The sequence below is a fragment of the Monodelphis domestica genome, chromosome 4 (assembly GCF_027887165.1).
Source record: "Monodelphis domestica isolate mMonDom1 chromosome 4, mMonDom1.pri, whole genome shotgun sequence".
Lineage (NCBI taxonomy): Eukaryota > Metazoa > Chordata > Mammalia > Didelphimorphia > Didelphidae > Monodelphis > Monodelphis domestica.
In genome coordinates this window covers 367236053-367244334 of record NC_077230.1, presented here as the reverse complement: position 1 = coordinate 367244334, position 8282 = coordinate 367236053, and positions in this window count along the sequence as shown.

Here is an 8282-nt window from a genome sequence, read left to right as displayed (position 1 = left end):
CCGGTTACTGTGAGTAATTTATTTCTCCTCCTAGCTCTGCTTCCTTATTTGTAAAATGAGGGAGTTGGACTAGATGATATATATGATATAATATGGTCCGTTTCAGCACTGGCATGCTATGCCCTAAGATTCTTGAGAGTTCTGACATTCCATGTTATAAAGTCTCCTATATTCTACTCCCAGCTCTATTCTTTTTTTTTTTTAACCTTCCATCTCAGAATTGATTCTAAGGCAGAAGAGTGGTAAGGGTTAGGCAATGGGGGGTTAAGTGACTTGCTCAGGGTCACACAGCTAGGAAGTATCTGAGATCATATTTGAACTAAGGACCTCCCATCTCTAGGTCTGATTCTCCATCCACTGAGCCACCCAGATGCCCCCTAGTATGCCCTATTCTAAGCTCCATTTGGGCTCTGACATTCTATGTTCTATGTTCCTCTTAGCATTGACATTTTGGGTTCTAAGGTTCATTCTTTTTCTAACATTCTATCTCTGCAGCAATGAGAATCTATGTAATAAGGTCCCTTTCAGCTCCACTGTTTGGTGTTCGAAGATCCCTCCCAGCTAGGATGTTCTATAAGGTACCTCTCATCTGTGAAGTTCTGTGTTCTAAGGTCCCTTCCAGCTCTGACAGTCTGTGTTCTAAGGTCCCATCCCCGTTTTGACATTCTCTGTTTTAAGGTCCTTCCAACTTTACCATACTGTTTTTTGTTCTTCAGAGCCCTTTCAATCTCCAGTGGCAATTTAGGGCCCCTAGAAGAGGAGTGAACATAGAAGACATTCACATTTCTTAAGGTCAGCCTTCTTCCTCTTCCCTCCTCAATAGCTGGCAGCAGTGATGACCTTCCTCTGAGTACCCAGGACAGCTACCACATTTCCTATAATTTTCCTGGCTCTGAAGGGTAGAGTTTTGGAGATTGGGATTCCATCCCACCTCCCTCAATCCCTGACCTCATCCATTAGAAGAAACATTGAAGGGGGCAGCTGGGTAGCTCAATGGATTGAGAGCCAGGCCTAGAGATGGGAGGTTCCAGGTTCAAATCTGACCTCAGCCACTTCCCAGCTGTGTGACCCTGGGCAAGTCACTTGACCCCCATTGCCTAGCCCTTACCACTCTTCTGCCTTGGAACCAATACACAGTATTGATTCTAAGATGGAAGGTAAGGGTTTAAAAAAAAAGAAGAAGAAACATTGACTCTAAGGATAGAGCCATATTTGGGCCCTAAGAGTTCACCCAGTAGGAATGTGTTCTAGCCCAGCTACACGCCTCTATGTTCTGTTCATGATGTGGGCCCCAGGGCATACAAATCTGAAAGTGAAACTAAGTAAACCTAGATAGATAGACAGACAGATACAGATAAATACAGAGTGATTGGGAGAAGGGTTTCTAGACTGGCCCTTTGAAGAAAGTGGCTTTTGAGTGGAGCATTTCGAGGATCAAGAGGTTCCAAGAGGTAATGAGAAGGAATATTTTGGGAATGTGGGATAGCCTTTGCAAAGGCAAGGAAGCTGGAGTCAGTCAGCCAAAAAGGATTTATTAAGCCCCTGTTATGTGTCAGGCACTGGGCTAAGTATGGGGGATATAGAAAGAAGGAAAAGACAGCTTCTGCCTTCAAAGAACTCACAATCTAATGAGGTAGGGGGCAATGTGTAAACCAATATATACAAAGCAAGCTATATACAGGATGAATGGGAAACACCTAATCCAGAAAAGGTACTAAAATTAAGAGGGAATGGGCAGCTGGGTGACTCAGTAGATAAAGAGCAAGGTCTGGAATTGGGAGGACCTGGATTGAAATCTGGCCTCAGATATTTCCTAGTGGGTCAACCCCAGGGAAATCACTTAACCCACTGCCTAGGCCTAGATACTTAGTATTGATTCTAAGATGGAAGGTAAGGGTTTAAGAAAGAGACAGAGCCAGAGAGAGAGAGAGAGAGAGAGAGAGAGAGAGAGAGAGAGAGAAGGAGGGAAAAAAGAGAGAGAGAGAGAGAGGGAGGAGGGAGAGAGGGAGGGAGAGAGAGAGAAGGAGAGAGGGAGACAGAGAGAGGGAGAGGGAGAGGGAGAGAGAGAGAGAGAGAGAGAGAGAGAGAGAGAGAGAGAGAGAGAGAAGAAGAGAGGGAGACAGAGAGAGGGAAAGGGAGAGAGAGAGAGAGAGAGAGAGAGAGAGAGAGAGAGAGAGAGAGAGAGATTGGGGAAGGGTTCATTTAGAAGGTGGGATTTTAAAGGAATCCAGGGAAGACAGTAGGTGGAGTGCAGGAGGGAGTGTTCCAGGCTTTGGGGACAGACCAGAAAAATGCCTTCAGTAGAGAGACAGAGTATCCTGTTCATGAAACATCCAGGAGGCCAGTGGCATTAGATCAAAGAGTACTGTCAGAGAGTAAGATGGAAGGAGACTGGAAAAGTAGGAAGGAGCTAAGCTATAAAGGACTTTGAATGCCAAAGAGAGCATTTTGTATAGGATCCTAGAGGGAATAGGGAGCCACTGGAGTTTATTGAGTGTGGGGAGACGTGGTTGGATCTGCACTTTAGTTAAATCACTTTGGTGGCTGAATGGAAAATAGACTGGAGGAGGGAGAGTCCTGAGGCAAGCTGACCCAGCAGCAGATTAACTCAGTAATCCAAATGTGATGTGATGAGGATCTGTTCAGGGTGGTGGCAGCATCAGCAGAGAAAAGGAGGCATATTTGGTGGCAAAGGTGAAATCAGCAGGTCTTAGCAACAATGTGGATGGGAGAGGGAGAGGCAAGAGTGTGTAAAGCCATGGTGAGGAATCCAGGAGGACTCCTAGATAGGAAGCCTGAGAAATAGGAGGAGGATGTTACTCTCCTTAGTAATGGGGCAGGGGGTGGGGTTTATATATTGAATTTCAGATGCCTACTGGATATCCAGTTAGGAATGTCTGAAAGGCAGTTCAAGATATAAGACTGGAGGTCGCAGAGAGACTGGGGCAGGACTGGTAGATCTAAAAATCGTCAGTATAGAGATGATAATTAAATGTATGGAAGCTGATGAAATCACCAAATGAAGCAGGATAGAGATGGCCCCTGGACCAAACCCGGAGGGACACCTATGGTTAGAGGGAGATCTCGAGGAGGAATCTAGCAAAAGAGAGAGAAAGATCTATTGGTTAAGCAGGGAAAAAACCCAGGAGAGCGCTTTGTCCTGAAAACCTAGGGAGAAGAGAGTATCAAGGAGAATGTGATTGACAGTGTCAAAGGCTGCAGAGAGGTCAAGGAGAATGAGGACTAAGGAGTCTGATGGGGAGAAGACACAAACGAAACAAGATGAATTGGAGATAATCAACAGAGGGAAGGCACTAATATTAAGGGGGATCAGGAAAGGCTTCTTGAAGTGGGTGAAACTTAAACTGAGACCTGAAGGGAGCCAAAGGAAGCAAGGGACAGAGATGAGGAGGAAGAGAATTCCGGGCCTGGAGGAAAGCCAGTGAAAACACTTAAGAGTCAGGAGATGGAGCCTTTATAGGCAAGAAGGCCAGGATCATTGAATCACAGGCCATGTGGTAGGGAGCTGAAGAAGGAAGGTACAAGAAGACTTGGAGCAAGCTCAGGTTTTGAAGGGCTTTAAAAGGAGCTATCCCTGGCAAGTCACTTAGCACCCATTGCCTATCCCTTACCGCTCTTCTGCCTGGGAATCAATACAGTTTTGAGTCTAAGACAGAAGGTGAGAGAGGAGAGAGACAGACAGAGACAGAGACAGAGACAGAGACAGAGACAGAGACAGAGACAGAGACAGAGACAGAGACAGAGAGGAGAGAGAGAGAGAGAGAGAGACAGACAGACAGACAGACAGACAGACAGACAGACAGACAGAGAGAGAGTAAGGAGGCAGTCAGATTTGGGGATAAGCAGTTTTGAGAGTCATCTGCATAGAGATACAAACTGAACTGATAGAAACAAATGAGATTCCTAAGAAAAGGAAAGAATAGCAAGAGAAGAGAGACCCTCATCACAGCCCTGATCCTGCCATTGGGGCTGGGCTAGGTGTTGTCAGAAACTTCAGGTGTATCTGCAGCTTCACTGAGGATCCTAAACTCTTAGAATTGGAAAGAACCCCAGAGGCTATTTACTGAACCAATGAAGGAATGGCCTCCACAATAGTCCTGACCAATGGATGTCCTCCAGCCTCTCTCTGAACCCTTCCAGCACCAGTGAGTTGGCCACTTAGCACAACTTGTACCACTGTTGGGCTATCAGAATTTTCATTAAGTGTTTCCTCACATTTCCAGTCATTAAGTGTCTACTATTGCCAGGCACTGGAATATAAAGAAAGCACAAACATGTCCCCATGTGCATGTGCATATACTTATACATGCCTGTACATATACATATAAACATTAATATATGTTAAACAAACATATATTTATGTCAATTTATCTTATTTGTATGCAATTATTTGCACGTTGTCTCCTCCATTAGACTGTGAATCCTTGAAGATAAAACCATCAATCGATCGATCGATCTACCTATACATATATGTTGCTCATACATACTTATAGATATATACACACATGCTACCTATGTCTATCTCATACATGTGTTGGTAAATATACATATATTGTTTAAATGGTATCCAAGCTAAGTCAGAACTTTTACTTCGGTTGTGAGAAGTCAATATATCATTTATTTCACCCTGATACTTCACTTCACTTGGCATGATGTGGCATTTAAAAAACTTCTAAAAGTTCTCAAAAGTGGCTCAATGGATCAAGAGCCACAATCAGAGACAGGAGGTCCTGGGTTCAAATCTGACCTCAGACACTTCCCAGCTGTGTGATACTGGGCAAGTCACTTATCCCTCATTGCTTAGCCCTTACTGCTCTTCTGCCTTGGAACCAATACATTGTATTGATTTTAAGGTGGAAGGCAAGAGTTTAAAAAAAAAAAGTTCTTCAGAGAAAGGAGTCAGGAGAAGATGAACAGTCAGAGAAAATTTACCTGAACTTGCACAGGAGAGAGGAACATCTTTCTATAGAAGTGACATCAAGAAACCAGAGATGAGCAAATGGGCAGATTCCCTTGATGCTCTCACCTTGAAGAGTCTGGAAGTTGAGAAATTAGTTAAGTAGTCCCTGTGGGATTGACACTAAAAAGCAATGCAAAAAGTTGATCTGAATCTGTTGCTTTTTGCTGTCTTTGGTAGGTGACAAAATAACTATCACCAAATGACTAGGGGATCATATCACTGGCTTAAGCTGCCTGGGATTGCCATCTTATTTCTTTATTTAAAAGAAATTATTTAATTAATTAATTTAGAATATTTTTCTATGGTTACAAGATTCATGTTGTTTCCCTCCTCTCCCCCCCTCCCCAAGTCAATGCCCAATTCCACTGGGTTTTACATGTGTCATTGATCAAGACCTATTTCCATATTTTGATATTTGCACTGGGGTGATCATGTAGAGTCTGCATCCCCAATCACATCCCCATCAACCCATGTGATGAAGCAGTTGTTTTTCTTCTGTGTTTCTACTCCCACAGTTCTTTCTCTGAATGTAGATAGTGTTCTTTCTCATAAGTCCCCCAGAATTGTTCTGGATCATTGCATTGCTGCTAGTAGAGAAGTCCATCACATTCGATTGTGCCACAGTGTATCTGTCTCTGTATATAATGTTTTCCTGGTTCTACTCCTTTCACTCTGCATTGATTCCTGGAGGTCGTTCCAGTTCACATGGAATCCCTCCAGTTCATTATTCCTTTGATCACAATAGTATTCCATCACCAACATATACCACAATTTGTTCAGCCATTCCCCAATTGAAGGGCATCCCCTATTTTCCAATTTTTGGTCACCACAAAGAGTACATGTATTGTATTTTTCCTTATTATCTCTTTGGGGTACAAACCCAGCAGTGCCATGGCTGTATCAAAAGGGATTGCCATCTTATTAAGACTAGAGAGTACATATTGACAAGCACACCTTAGAAGAAAGCTGCAGAATTCCATATTGAGACCCTAAGGCATTGGGACCTTGAACAAAGTTCATGGCCAAACAGTGAACAACATCCAGCTTTTCCTTCTAAATATTGAGAATAACTTATTTGGCATTTCAAAAAAAATACACATACAGACATACACATACACAAACCAATCTACCATATCATAGTGCCTCCCCTTTTATAAAGCTGAAATAAGAGAATAATGCAAAGTGTTCTGTAATCTTTAAAGAGATATATAAATGTCACTCATTGAAATTAAGTTGGTTTGTTGATATTGAAGGAAGCTAGGTAGCACAGTAGCTAGTATGCCAGACCTGGAGTCAGGAAGACCTGAGTTCAAATCCAGTCTCGAACATTTTCTAGTTATGAAGACCTGAGTAAGATGTTTAATCTGTATACCTCAGTTTCTTCATCTATAAAATGAGGATAATAATAGTACCTCTGTCTCTGGGGCATTGGGAGAATAGAATGAGATTATATTTGCAAAGCACCTTGTAAACCTTAAATCACTTAAATCACTGTACTATTAATGGACAAACCACATAGGCATACTCCCTTCGAGGAGAAGAGTACAAGAAGCTGGGCGCATTTGCTTCACTGACAATCTGAAAATAGAGCCCCACACTTATTCCTAGAAGGTGTGCTCATACCAGTGAGACAGGACAATGTGGTTTCATACTCGGTTAGACAAAGTACATAGGACCCTAATGTCAGGCATCAGGTCTGAGTGGGTAGATTAAGGCTAAACAGAGTCTGGGAGAATTCCTTTGGCATCCCTGGCTGCAGTCATGGTTCTTCATCATTCAGACCAGCCCATGATATGGGTCTGCTAGCCAGCTAGCCTACATCATTCTGCTTAGCTAAATTGGGGGTTCTCATCCTACCCGTGTGCCCATCTGTCCAGAAGGATGGATGATGGACACCACAATCTGCTCAGCTCAGATATTTGCCAGGTGCTCCTTTGCCATACATTCCCTCCTCCTTCTCGCTCTAGAAAAAGTAATAAAATCTCTCTACTACCACTCCTGCTAAAAAGGTCAGGACAATTGATTACTTTATAACCCTATTCACAAGTCCCATGAGTATAAGAACTTGAATCAAAGTTCCCTTCCTTGGCCACCATATTTCTATATGTGTTAGAATGTAAGTTCCTTGAGGTCAGGGACTATAGCTCACTTTTGTATCTGTATGTTCAGTACCTGGAACATACAGTGCTTAACAAAAGCTGATTGCTGGGGCAGCTAGGTGGCACAGTGGATAAAGCACCTGATCTGGAGTCAGGAAGACCTGAGTTCAAATCTGACCTCAGAAATTTACTAGTTGGTTGACCCTGGGCAAATCACTTAGCTCTGTTTGCTTCAGTTTCCCCAATTGTAAAATGAGTTGGAGAAGGAAATGGAAAACCACCCCAGGATCTTTGCCAAGGAAAACTTCAAATGAGGTCACAAAGACCTAAACACAACTGAAACAAATAAATAATGAGAAGAGAAGGGAGCCTGGGAGAAAGAGTTAGAGTCAGAAAAGTACAAAGACAACAAGTCCTTTTCCACATTACAGCCCTGGGCTAATAATTACTGGTATTTGCAGCTTTAAAGTTGTCAAACCTCTGCATCTCACAACAACCCTAGGAGGCCAGTACTGTAAATATCATTAAACCTATTTTACAGATGAGAAGCCTGAGGCTCAGAAAGATTTAGACACATGTTAATCAGTATTCCATGTACCTACATGTTATTTTTTTCTTCCAATTAAAATATAAGTTCTTTGTATCCCCAGGACTTTGCTCAGTGCCTGGTACATAGCAGGTCCTAAATAAGTGTTTGTTGGTGGACACAGTTAAGAAGAGAGAGAAGCACCATTGGATCCCAGCTAGCTGTTTCAGAATCCGCACCATACTCCTTTGCAGTCATATATTGGTCCTTCTTTTGAGCCCAGATGCTCCTCTCCACAACATCTCTTCCTTCAGACCCTTGAAGATAACAGGCTTTCCCTACTGAGACTTCTCTTCTCTGAGGCTAACATGCTCTGAGGATCCTTCTGGCTCTATCCGTGGATGGCGTGGTCTCCCATCCCCTCCCCGTCCTGGTCACTCCCCTCTGGACTCCAGCTCTGGCTTGTCAGTGACCCTGGACACATTATTCCAGATAGGGCCTGACCAGAGGGAAACACAATGGGCCTATTATTCTCTGGGTCTGGACAGTAGGCTTTTCATGAATGCTGCCTAAGGTCCGTTGAGCTGTTTTGGCTGCTGGGGGTCACGCTGTTGGCTCAGAGGGCTATTGTGGTTATTCACAGCACCCCCTTATTCCCATGCACTGCTGGCTAGAA